At 39.7% G+C, this 13422-nt stretch overlaps 1 protein-coding gene across 5 annotated transcripts in view; it reads right to left on the bottom strand.

The window, feature by feature from the left end:
• GNA12 (G protein subunit alpha 12) overlaps positions 1-13422 on the bottom strand; it is a 145838-nt gene that overhangs the window by 131449 nt on the left and 967 nt on the right. The window lies entirely within an intron of this gene.

The following is a 13422-nucleotide window of genomic DNA, read 5'->3' on the forward strand; positions in this document are numbered from 1 at the left end:
CACCCAGATCTTTTTCAAAATGTCTGAATCACCAACACAAACCTTGCACGCCTTAGACTTGGGAACCTCCTTATGTTTCATAAAAAGGTATTTTTCCATCTAGTTTATGGCTTAATATATTATGCCAAACATTTAACAGAAGTGTCTGCATTACACAAACTGCACAGACTTTTTGATAGGAGAAACAAGTCACTGTCTTGAAGATGTTACAATCTAAAGAACAACAACATTTCTACTGGACACAGTAAAAGTTATAGGAAAGAGATCAGACTAGTTGTGTTATTATTTTCATACAAATACTTGGGAAAGGAGCTACCGGTAGTCATTCTTAAGGACATAAAAACACCATCCAATTTGTCTCCACCAGCATTGGCGAGAAAATGGTAATTGGCATCCCTCTGGTTACATAAACAACTTGCTGGGGCTTGTACTGGTATACTGTATGCCAGGGCATTATGGAACAAAGAAAGATGTTTTCTAGTATGAACACAGTGGTTTAGCGTTACTGCAGAAAGTCACAGTTCTCTACTTTAAAGCTGGGAAGCAAGTGATGGGGTCACAAAGTTTATCTTCCCACATGTAAGGAGAGGATTCATTTGTACATTTTTTGTTTATCTGACTGCTACCTCTGAGAGAAAGCAGATTCCCTGTATTCCAAAATATGTACAAAAAGTGATTGTTTACCAGTTTAAACACTGTCAAGAAGATTTTATAACTTAAGAACTTTGTAAAAGTTGCATATGACCCATGACTCAAAATTCAAGATAAGGAACACAAGTAAAAATGGAGATGTCCTCAGTGTTCTGAAATGCATCAAAGGATCATAGAACATTACTGTTCTTTACCAAGGCAATACAAAATAACCACTTGTCTGTCTCCCACAGGTCTTCACTGGCTGAGCTTTAAAGAGCCCCTTTCCTATATACCCTCAGCAATAATATACCATCTGTTTTTTGCATTGGAAAGTTTAGTTTGAGTTCTTGTCATTGTGCTAGCCCTTAAGGCAGTGGTTCTCAGACAGCAACACATATACCTCTGGGGGTATGCAGAGGTCTTAGAGGCTACATCTACACAGCAGCGTTATTCCAAAATAACGCATGGCGGCATAGCTATTCCAAAATAAGATACTACAAAATAACACAGGTACACACATTTGCATTTCAAAACAGCACCCAACTAGTTTAAATTAGAATGTCCAGACACACCATGTCTATTACAAAATAGTACCATTGGACACCATTATGGTTTATTTTGAAACGGTGCTATTCTGTGTGTATTAACGGTGCCTATTTCGAATTAGGCGTTATTCCTCCTGCAATGAGGAATATGAAATTCAAAATAACATGCCTACTATTTCACATATATATTATATATATTTCAAAATAGCGTGTGCTTAGTCTAGATGCTTGCAAAGTCATTTCAAAATAACTGCCGTTCTCTTGAACTAACTTTTCTGTGTGGCTGTAAACCCTATCTGCCTAGTTTTACAACAGGCTACCTGAAAAGCACTGTACTGACTTAAACAAAACTAAAATTTCATACAATGACTTTATACTGTTCTATATAGTATAACAGTGTTTCTCAACCTGGGCTTGCAATTCATTTTGTAATTAAATAGTAAAGATAGGGGGAAAAATTTCAGTAATCATGTGCTGTGACACTTTTGCATTTATGTGAGATTTTGCAAGCTAATAGTTTTAAGGGAGGTGAAACGTGGGGTACCCAAGATTAATCAGCCTTCTGAACGTGATACAGTAGTGTGGAAGAGTTGAGAATCACAGCCTAGAAGGAGCCAATAAGCACTAACTCTAAATATATCAAGTCTAAAAAGAATATTTATTGAATGAACAGAGACTTTCTGGTCATCTGAACTCTAGTAAACCAGTTTTAGTGCAGCTAGTGTGAGAAAGTATTACCTTATTAATGTAATTACTCAAAGAACCAGTAGTTTCATGTAATCTGAAATGAGTCTCCAGTTTCAAATATGGAAGATAAGTGTAAATGAACTTCCTAGGACATCATGGGTCACCAAAGACAGTTAATCTTTTGCATTGTTTCTCTGTATATATCATTCAATAAAAGTCTCAATGTAATTACAAAGAACAAAGGCAAAAACAATTCATTTCGTGAGTTAAAGCAGGCTATTTAATAGTATATTTAGGATTTGACCTTTAAATATCAACTACAGACATAAAAATTTCACGTGGTAGACAAAAATATGAAGATCTATAGCAATTTACTGCAAGTTCTGATCGAGGCTGGTTTGTCAATCGACTTCTCTGGTCATTTTAAGCATCTCTTTACAATCCCTCCCACATTTGGATTTGCACATTTATTTAGTGATCAATTAAGAGTTATTAAAAATAAGGATTGTGGTGGTTATACTGCTTGTACAGCTACTCAACATAACAGGAGTTTGGGGGAAAAACATTCACTTGCTTAAAACAAAGAAAAAAAGAGCACCACCTCTGAAGCATTCAGAGGGTTCTCACGCCAAATCTTAGAGGCAGGAACCAATGATACATGCTATTTTCACACCGTAGCTCACTTCAGGGACCCAGAAACTCTCAACTATCTGTAGATCAGATAATATGGAATGCAGTGAAAGATTCTTATTTTCAAGTCATTTCACTCACTGCTCTTCTACACATGACACACTACAGCAGCAATCCTCTGCCACTATAGTGCTCCAGGCTAGATACTATCTGCATCCAATGGACAAGTTCTCCTGTTAGCACAGGAAATTTTCCTCCCTGAAAGGCTAAATCAAGCTAGATCAAGAAAGGAATTCTATCTACTTAGTCGTTGTCTACACAGTAGGTTAGTGCAACTTAAATGCATTGTTCAGGAATTCTTCATACTCCTGACCAATAGAGCTCAGCTGACCTAACTTTTTAGGTTAGGCTAAGCCTAGGAAGAAATTTAGTTTTTTTGTCACATCCTTACAGCATTTTCCCCCTGCCCTCCAAACAGGAACAGCAGATACCGTAACAGCAAAAAAACTTCTTTGTAAGAAATTGTCTTCTGACCAGTTCACTTGACCTAACAGTTGATTTTCTGCTAAGACCAGAAGTTTTTAAAAAAAAAAAAAAAAAAAGCACAAACCTAAATACTGCAACATATTAGATAAGGAAATCTCCACAGATTAGAACACAACATGCAAACTTTCAGTGCCCTGGAGGCAAACTGTTTGCCACTACCTGTGGCCTTTATTCAGGGGAAAAAAACCTTTTCTGGTCATTTGAAAAGTGTAACATAGGACTAATACTAGCTAACAGTAGCATCTAATTGGATTTCCCAAACTACAGTATTTAAAAAAAAAAAAAAAAAAAAAAAGATTGTTTTGTAATATTTCAACAACATTCTTCCCAGCAAAAGTGTTGTTAGTATTTGTATTATACTAACAAACAGGTGACCAAAGTCCGGACTATAAGCTTACCAGATCACCTACAAAAATGCAAAGCCACGTGAGATGTTGACTGGCCGTATTGGTAGAGCATTGAAAAGCAGTTTCATTTCATTCTAACAATTAGCAGGAGGGAAGAAATATTTCCATTTGCAAGACAAGTTCTCTCTCTCTCTCAGAAAAGATGAGGCTCCCCCCCCATAAGTGTTACTAACCACATTTCTTTAGAAAACAAAGCAAAGCACTTTTTTAAATTAGGTTAAAAAAAAGATTGTAACAATGTTTTGAGGTACTAAAATACTGAATTGTTTTAGTTAAAGTTAGATGGGAGGGTATCTGTCAACTCTTTGCTCAGAGAGAAAAATCCTTAGCATTTAAGACAGTTGTGTAGTCCACTGAGTGTTTTTGATTAGCCCAAGAGACCACATACCTTTCTCAAGATAGACTGATATTTAAAAAAAAAAGTGCAGGAACCATTGGTGACTACCACAAAGGAAAAATAAGGCATATATGGCAAAATCATCATCTCAGGTCACTAAAGTCAGCATGGACATGAGAAGAACCAAACTCCTCAAGTATCACCAACCTGAGCACCTAACATGAAAAATGTAGATTTACACAACTAAACATTGCCAAAGAATGTTCCTTTGATCTAGGAACTGTCTGAAAGAGCCATTTCAAATTCATTGTAGTTCCTTGTTATTAGCATAATTCTCTTCCCCCACTTTACAGAGGATATAAGCAAGCTACATGTGAAGCAGTGCAGCTAAGACCTTTCCCAGGCTTTTAGGCATTTAAAAAATTGGCAGGCCTCATACCAAAACCTGTAAGTAAAATGGTGTAGTACAGACTATTGGTTAAGATAGTATATTCTGGCCGCGTCTACACTGACAAAAAACTTCGAAATGGCCATGCAAATGTCCATTTCGAAGATACCAACAAGGCGCTGAAATGCTTATTCAGTGCCTCGTTAGCATGTTGCCGGCTGCGGCTCTTTGAAATTGCTGCATTTGGCTCCCACACTGCTCCTCCAGATGGGGGTCCTTCTCAAAAGGATCCTGCCAACTTCAAAATCCCCTTATTCCTATGAGCTCAATCCCCTTTTCTATCTGGAGGAGCTGCATGGGAGCAAAACATGGAAATTTCAAAGTGCTGTGGCCAACGGCATGCTAATGAGGTGCTGAATATGAATTTCAGCGCCTCATTAGTAATCTTCAAAATGGCCATTTGCATGGCCATTTTGAAGTTTTCTGTCAGTCTAGACGTGGCCTCTATGTTTAGGAACTAAGGCGATGGGCGAATGTAGTTCTGTCAAATGTGATTTCATCATGGATTCTAGCAATTTGGGGGGGGTTGTATTTTAAAAAACGTGTTTCATGAAAACATGGTGAAAGGCTATCAACTTGCGAGTTTTTCCTCATTCAGAATAGCCTGTTAATATCAGCATGGCTGAAGATCACAAGATGGCTGCCATTTCATTATTGTCAATCTGCATGTGACAATGGACCAGCTACCTCCTACTGTTTTCAATGAGATTGAAGTCATGCCCTTCTGCAAAATGGTTGCAACTTTAAAGTTTGATAGCCTAGACAGGTCACAGGGATTGTGAGAAGAACACTGTACAATAAGCATGGGGAACCTTTTTCAGGTAGGGAGCCAATGACCTGTAGATTGGGTGACTATATCTCCCTGTCCCAAATATCGGACAAGGACAGGGAGATATGGGGGGAGGGGCAGCAGCCACCAGCACTCCCCCTGACCCCAGAGCCCTGGGGAAGCAGCAGCTGCCAACAGCGCACCCCACTGCCTCGGAGCCCCGGGCAAGTGGCATGGACACAAAAGCTGAGTGCACTCTGGCCAGTAGCTGCTGGTGGAAAAGGTGAGCGAGTGTGTGGGGAGGGAGGGGCAAATAGTTCCTTTTAAAAAATAAATAGCAACACCTTTTTGGCATACTAAATACAGGACAGATGGTCACCCTACCTGTAGGCAAATTAGCTGAGGGCCACACAAGTGAGAAGCAAAAAACCACCCACCCACTTCTTCACTGACGGGGTACCTGACTGTTGAGAGGGAAGGTGAAGGATGGGGATGGATGATCTGGCAGGAAACAGGTGTGGACAAGGTCTAGAAGCATGTATCTAGGTGGGAGGAAGGGTGCTAGAGGGTTTGGGGTGCAGGGTCTGGAATGAAGGGGTCACAGTGGGGGTGAGGGTCTGGGTGAGATGGAGCGCAGGAGCAGTCAAGGGATAAGAGGTCTGGATGATGGGGGCACAGGAGTGGTTGAGAGGTGTGGGGTCTTGATGACAGGGAGGCAAGCTTGCCTGTTTGCCCCCAAACACACATGGCTCTGCTTCCCCTCTCTCCATGACCAGGCACTGGCTTCAACTGTACTGATTGGCCGGAATTGCAGCCAGTCAGAGCAGCATTAAGAAGCCTCCAACCAGCGCTGCTGACGCTGCTGCTGCTCCACCTTCCCTTCTCCCAGGCTGGGGGGAATGGCAACAAGTGGCAGCAGTGTTACACCAAGCCACCTCCTTCTCTCCTACCCCTGGCAGAGCCTGAGGTCTGGATCCCACCCTGACTTGCCTGATCTGCCCCACAAGGCTTTGCGCCCCAACCCCACTGCAGGCTAGATGGTATGGAGGGGAGCCCTGAACCTCGGGGCCCAGATCCCAACAAGCTTTGGTATGCATCCAGATTACAGGCCATGGGTTCCTCACCCCAGCTGTACAGTATAGAAAGGGAGAATGAGGAAGAACAGGAGGCAAAGAGTTGTGGAGGCAAGGAGTTCATTCCTTCAGAGGTGGTGGACGGGGGGGGAGTTGCTACCTTATCACCAACAGAGGAGCAGAAAGTAGAAATGGAAAAAGGCCTAAACCAATTCCACAGTCGGTACCAGAATATCACATGAGACTAACTTGTCTATATTTATCTGTAATTCATCAACCCTAAAGCGAATAAGTTCTATGCACAATTGTGAATAATGTACGCAGCCAGTAGTTCACCTATTTACCATCTAGCCTCTCTTTTATCAAACGAATCAACTGGAATGGGGAGAGTAAAGAAAGTTAACAGGACATGGATGGCAATTTTCCTATCTTGGGGAGTGAGGGTAAGTGGAGTCTCCATCTTAGTAGGTTGGGCCAGGTGAGGAGTACATTTTAGGAATTATTCTTCAAGCAAACACTATCACAAAATGCACTGGTTGAGGAGTAGAGAGAAGTCAAGATACTTAAAAAACCTTTACCATAACCAAATATTTTTGTTCCTTAATATTGGTAGTACTGTACCGTAAGTCAGCAAAAATCAGGATTGTATACAGCATTGCTATAGCCATGTTAGTCCCAGGTTATTAGACAAAATATGGGTGAACTAATATCTTTTACTGGATTAACTTCTGTTGAAAGGAGAGAAGCAGCTTTCAGATTTACCAGAGCTGTACTCTTCCGGACTAAGAAGAGGAGCTTTGTGCAAACTCAAAAGCTTGTCTCTCTCACCAACAGAAGATGGTCCCATAAAAGATACTACCTCACCCACCTTATCTCAGCAATATCAATCACTCAAAATACTGGAATTAACCATGAAAAACTGCTGTAGTTTTCAGACCAAACTCATTTTCTCCAAGCTGTATTATAGTGAAAACTAATCAAGTGTTTGATAAACAGTATTTTGTAACATTAAGAACTTTTGATAATATAACATGCTGAAGCAGTCCCTTGAATTTCTGCATTCACTCAAGTAAAATTCACAAGCTTTTCTCACAGAACACACTAATGGTGTGTTTAATATACAGCCATTTCATTTAATGGAAAGTTTGAATCAGAAAGGAACAGACAACACCATTAAATTCAATTTTTACACATATAAAATTTACCCAAATAGATGCTTTACTCTCAGTTGCTATAGGAAAAAAATAATTTGAAGATAAATATATTATATTTCCATTTTCTAGAAGACTAACTCAGTAGAAGAGAGATATACCCTAAAATATCAGAAAGATCTTTTAGAATTTGAGTCTTAACTCATCTTCAGCATGAAAATTCCATCAAGTACTTCACATGAATGGTGGAATGATACAGGTAAATACATAATCCAGTGCCACCCAGGTGAGAGCATGGTAAACAGTAAAGATGACTGCTCTCCCAGACCGCAAGCTCAAATAAAATATATGAACAAAGGAAAGTACCGTTTACTTAGTCCACAGGAACACAAACATTAAGAAACATTTGGATTAGCTAAGGAATCTCTATTTGTAGCAGAAGTGACATCTGTTTATCTGCAAACTGTGAAAAGGCTTCTTGTCTCCACATAAATCCAATGAGATGGAGAGATGCAGTAAAAGAAAAACATCTTGCTGCAAATGAAGCTTGCAACTAGAGTTCAAGGTAGAGTGACTGCTAAGCCTGGAGGTGCAGATTGGCACAAACACTTGGAGACCTTTCAGAATTTTGTTAGTAGCTTTTTCATTCAATTTGGATCTTAAAGATTAGTGTTATGAACTTATGGCTGACCTCTAGCTCAGAATTGGTTTATATATTGAGTGTTGCTGAATCAGTTTCTAGCGTTCTGACCTATGAAGTGGACTGGGACCATATTGCTCCTCATAATACAGTGGAGCCCCGACACACACACACACACACACACACACACACACACCCCTCAGTTTAACATGACTCAAGGTGGTGAGGCACTGGCACCAGGGTTCTCCATGTAACACAAAAATCGACATACGTGGGGTTGTGCAAGAACGCAAAACCACGTAAGTTGGGGTCTACTGCCAATGTTGCAGTCAGGAGACTTCACACTGTTGCTAACTCTTGATTTTGTCATAAGTCTGAGAATTACTGTTTCCCTTAAACCCCCAGGTCCTGCGGCCAAGTGGAATATGCAATGATTCGAGTCTTCATTCTCAAAGAAAGTAGTTTCTAGCTCTCATGGATGCAAAAATGTTTCAAAGTGCCATGCTAGTACAGGGGAAGGGAAATGGCCTGTACAGGTACCCACTCCGCTATCTGCAGAAATGCAGAATTCCACCTGACTCAGCATGGATGCCTGTAGATTTGAAGGAGGGGGCGGGGGGCAGCACTGCTGATGGCGCTCCCAAGTTTCCAGAACAAAGTTCCTCCTTCCCCCATTCCAAGATAGCCCAGGTCTGTTGACCTTTAGATGCTAGGTGTTTCTATTTGCATAGAATGATGCAAACACGGGTATTTGAGAGGAAACAGATTTGCTGATAGAAACAGAACTGTTGTCTGCTAGCTCTAATTTTGTTTCTGTAATTTTCAGAAAAGGGTGTTTCACTCCTTAGAGCCTTGTGTTTAAATTTACAAGCCTGCTTCCCCAGATCCAAAAAACAAATAAATCATCATATGCACAGGAGGTCCCTCGGTCTCAAGCTCATGCCCAGTATGTTAATGGCACCAACTCCAGCCATCACTCAAACATGTTTCAATAACTAGAGAATTTGTTTGAACTGTAACTTCATCTACAGGTGATCTCTCCATCTTCTGTATTCTCAAGTGGGTTAAAAAATTATAGTGTAAGGCTTAGTCTTGAAAATGCCAAGATTTGTTTCTTTACTCTCCAATGACCAATCATTTTCTGAGAGTCTAAGGATAAAAAAGGATGAATAATAAATAACTGATAAATATTCACTCTTTATCCAAAAAGATTATTCAAAGAAATAAACATCAAGAGTAACTGTTAACGGTATTCATTATCCTGGCAGCCAAGATGTAGTCAGTTATATTGACCACTTTTCTCCTGACACTAACAATAACGCATCCAGATCTAAAAATATCACTTATTTGAGGTTGATGGAATGTACTATGGTAAGTTTACACTGTGAAATTTAGTGAGATTTATTGATTCTATTTTAATTGCAATGTAAAGAGCACCAATAAATACATTTCAATAACAATTTCCAGGTAAGTCAGAATCAAGGTGTCAATGACACCAGTCATTTTATTACAGTACTGAGAGTGGACTGAAGGTAATACTAGTTAAGGACCAGTTCAATCATACATTGTAAGGTCCGATTACTTACAAAGCCAGGCGCACACTTCCAAAACTATAGTTCTATTACACCACTTACACACTGAATTTTCTTTAATTAGAAAAGGCATCTTTAAAAAGTAAGATAATTCAATAGTTAACAGTGGCAGCCCTTTGAGGTGCACAGCTTTAATGATGGCTAAGAAAGTGATATTGTCCTGCAACAGACAAAAAAAAAAAAGACAGCTACTACAAATCCAAGAACTACTAATCAAGACTCACTACTCAGAGTATGTTTTACCTTTACAGTGAAAGACTACTGAAGGTCAAGCATTACTAACACCTCAAATTACTGAATTCATCCATATGCAAACCCAAAACAGTGTGGCTCAAAACGAATTTATACACCAGCTTGTGTAATTCCCAGTAATGAGAAGACATTTACCCCCAGTTTCTCAATACTAATATAAGGGATATGGGTTTCTTGCATGCATTACAAAGGGACATGTGTCCAAGGAGAATAATCAGCTTGCTCTCAAACACAATTTACAACTGAATGCAATAGTACTGTTCAACTCCACCCTTTCTATTGCCCCATAAAACTGGCGTCTGTATTTCAGACAGCCCTACAGTCAAGCACAAATGCAGCCATAATGAGACTGCACTTCTCTACAGCCTTCTGGAATTTTTCCACTTGAAGTCCACAACTTAAGTTATGGATTGGAGTTTCTAGCAACAGTTTCTCTGGACTCCCTTCTTACTCAATACTCATTTCTCAATAATTTAGTCATTTACAAGAAATTCAGGTTGTAGACTCCCTGTCTCCATCCCCCAATCCACTCAGTGGTCCTGAGAGCTGTAAGTATTTTTGTCCAGCTCAATATGGAAATTGATTTGGAAAAGCTCCACAGATTACACTGTTTCCTAAAGTGAAATTTAATGGTCTAATTCTTTTTGAAGTAATCAGAGGCTGACACAGTTAGTGTGTCAGTATTTGTGGGTTATTTTAATTGTTCTCCTGCATGATGCCTGCCTCATTTCCATTTTTGTGGTGCTCTATTTCAATAGTAAAAAAACAAATAGAAAACATATAAAAGAGACATCAGAGTTATGACTCACCAAGTCACAATACAGCTAAAAGTCCCTAAACCTTCATTAATCACAGTGAGAGGGAGCAAGAATGGGTGCAGGTTTTTTAATGTATGCAGAGTAGCAATTAATTTGTTCTTTGACTCTCAGATGGGTACTCAAACACACATTTTTACAGGATAGTGGCAACCATTCACCAGATCTGAAGCTTGTAATATGCAAAGATTACATTTGAAATTCTTTAAAAAAAAAACAAAAAACAAAAAAACCACACACATCACAGCAGTTAATCCTGTACTATCCACTTTCCACTTCCAGGTGGGTGTGCTGAAGTAATGCAGTCTGTGTACTCAAAGCAGACCATTAACACTACTGCTTTTCACTTCAGTCATGAAATGTTTCAAAGTTACTTTGAAACTTAGCCTTGATTAACAAGCAAAACCCTAGTTAACCAGTGATTATTTACTTTAAACCAAAGCAAAACTAATGTATTTGAAGATTGCCCCACAATGCCAGAAAAAGCTAGCCGTGTTCTGAACCATCACCTGTACTAAATGGAAAAGTAAATTTTGGATCACAGGTTTACTTTTTTCAGCTTTTTTTTTTAAACTGATCTCCCAAAAGAAGTCTAGGAACCATACATTCATGCTTAATTTGAAATAAGATACAGGAAAAAGAGGCTGTGAAGTCAGAAAGGAAGAAGTGAAGTTTTAGTAATGAAGGAAAACAAACCAGCTGACATCAATGTGACAAAAACACATCTGCACCAATTCACACCATTTTCTGTAATCCATACAGAATGCCTGAGTATTGTTGCAATAGAAACTTTAGAAAGAATGCCATGAAAACCGTGGAGTGAGGGATAGTCTTCTTTCTTTGAAATTTAGTCATATTGGAGAATAAAATGACCATTTAATCCAAGATATTGACTAACAGACATCCCAAAACTGCAGAAGCTTTAACAGACCTGCTTTTTGACTAATGCTGAAGAATAATGTGCAAAGAGGACCTAAAATGCAGTTCAACTTTCAGCAATAGGGTCAAGCAGTATTAACTTTTTATAACATTGAAGTGCTTAAATTCTGGAGCATAAAATGAGTCACTTAAATTTATTCAATATGTTTAAAGATTTCATGCTTGTAATACTGTTTAGGTAATCTAGGTATTTCTATGTAAAGTTCCTGAATGGTTATATTAACCAACTAATAACTAGTGTCTTGTTCCATGATGCTATATTTAGACTCCACCTATTAAACCCAAACTGAAATTGCAGACAGCTCCCCCAGCATCCATGGTGGAAGAGTAATCTATTGTGAAAGGTGACTTTTTTTGTCAACTGCCAACATGAATAACTCAGACAGAGGCTGTCCACTTGTGCAGGACTGTGGTAAGGTAACGTTATAACCTGGGTTTCCCACACTGCCCTTTAAAAAAAAAAAGGCAGTTCTGTCCCACTTTTCTTATACACATGAATCAGTGTCCCTTACCATCATTTAAAGTCAGTTTAAGATTGCACCAAAATTAACAGATTAAGCAAAGATTCAGACTTCTCACTTTTGGGTCTAGTTTAAACCTAGTGATGCTTTTCTCTTCCCTTCCTCCTCCCCCATTCTGGAATACTAAAGGGAGAGAGAGAGAGCGAGAGAGAGGTAACAAAATCCATAGCTTTACAACTTGCTTGAGACCTCCTTGCATATTATATATGCCCACTTCTTCAGGCTGCCTGCAATGTAAAGCCAAACCATGGCACTTGATATCACAGGGAACCCTTTTTTCTCGTCCCTTCTCTTCCTACCACCCATTTTCAGTGACTTGCCTCAGGTTAGACACTACAAAAAGCCCAGGTAGCAGAATTAAAGCTATGAACCATATTCCCATTCAGTGTGAATGGAAAGGGAAGCTTCTGAAGGAGTTCTTGACTGCAAGAGTCAATTGTTCAACTTGTGCTTAAAGAAACCATTGTTATAAAAAGTTTATTCTTGGAAGCACATCTTATGATGTGAAAGCAATTTTCCTTATTTTAGATGGTGCACAGGCCTTCCCCGCCCCCCCCCTTTTTTTTTGTTTTTTTTTTTTATTATTAAATAGAAAATCCCAGAGCACTTACAAGGTTCCTCACAAGTGCAGGTCCATACAGAAGTGAGGAAAGCCCTATATAGATATCTTCAAAGGACCAAATCTGTTTTTCATTAATATAGGCAGGGATCCTTCCTCAGTAGGGAACAAGCCCTCCTGGTAGTGCTGTAAAGAAACATATGGAGAATATGCGAAATAGCCCCTATGCACACTATGTATCCATTTTTCTGTGGAGAACGGCTCCTTGGAGTCCCTTGGTGATCTGCCTGTGCCCACCAGCTTTTGTACAGCTGCAAGACTGTTTTAACTAAAACATGACTATCACCTGGTTATTACAAAGAGCACCTAAGGTCCTCAGGCACATTTGGCCCTTGCAGTCAACTTCCCTAAGCTCTCTGAACCTTGAGGATGTTCTTGTACAGAATGGCTCTGAAATGCAGGAACCTTACTATCCTCTCACCAGGAAGTCACCATAACCTCTGCCCCAGTCAAGGGCAGACTGAAGTCGCCTCTCCCACAACACTCAAACCAGGCTGTTCTGAATTTTGAAGCCATCACTCATAGCGTCCTGAACAGGCCCCAGGCACACTCTCCCAAACATATCTGCACAGCTCTTTGATGTTAAGATCCCTGTCTTCTCTTCAAAATGTCCCCCAATTATAGCTTACAGGCATTAAAAGTTATAAACACCATATTGGGGACCTGCCCAGAGTCAACCTCTAGGAAATGATGTCCAACACCCATTCTTCAGGGTGGAGAACCTCATGCCCCTCTGACTTGCTGTCTTCCAAATACGAGAGTCCCTAACTACTCTGAGAATGCTCACTCACATCAGGGGTTTCCAGAGCAAAAGCCAC

Source organism: Carettochelys insculpta, chromosome 16 (genome assembly GCF_033958435.1).
Source record: "Carettochelys insculpta isolate YL-2023 chromosome 16, ASM3395843v1, whole genome shotgun sequence".
Classification (NCBI taxonomy): domain Eukaryota; kingdom Metazoa; phylum Chordata; order Testudines; family Carettochelyidae; genus Carettochelys; species Carettochelys insculpta.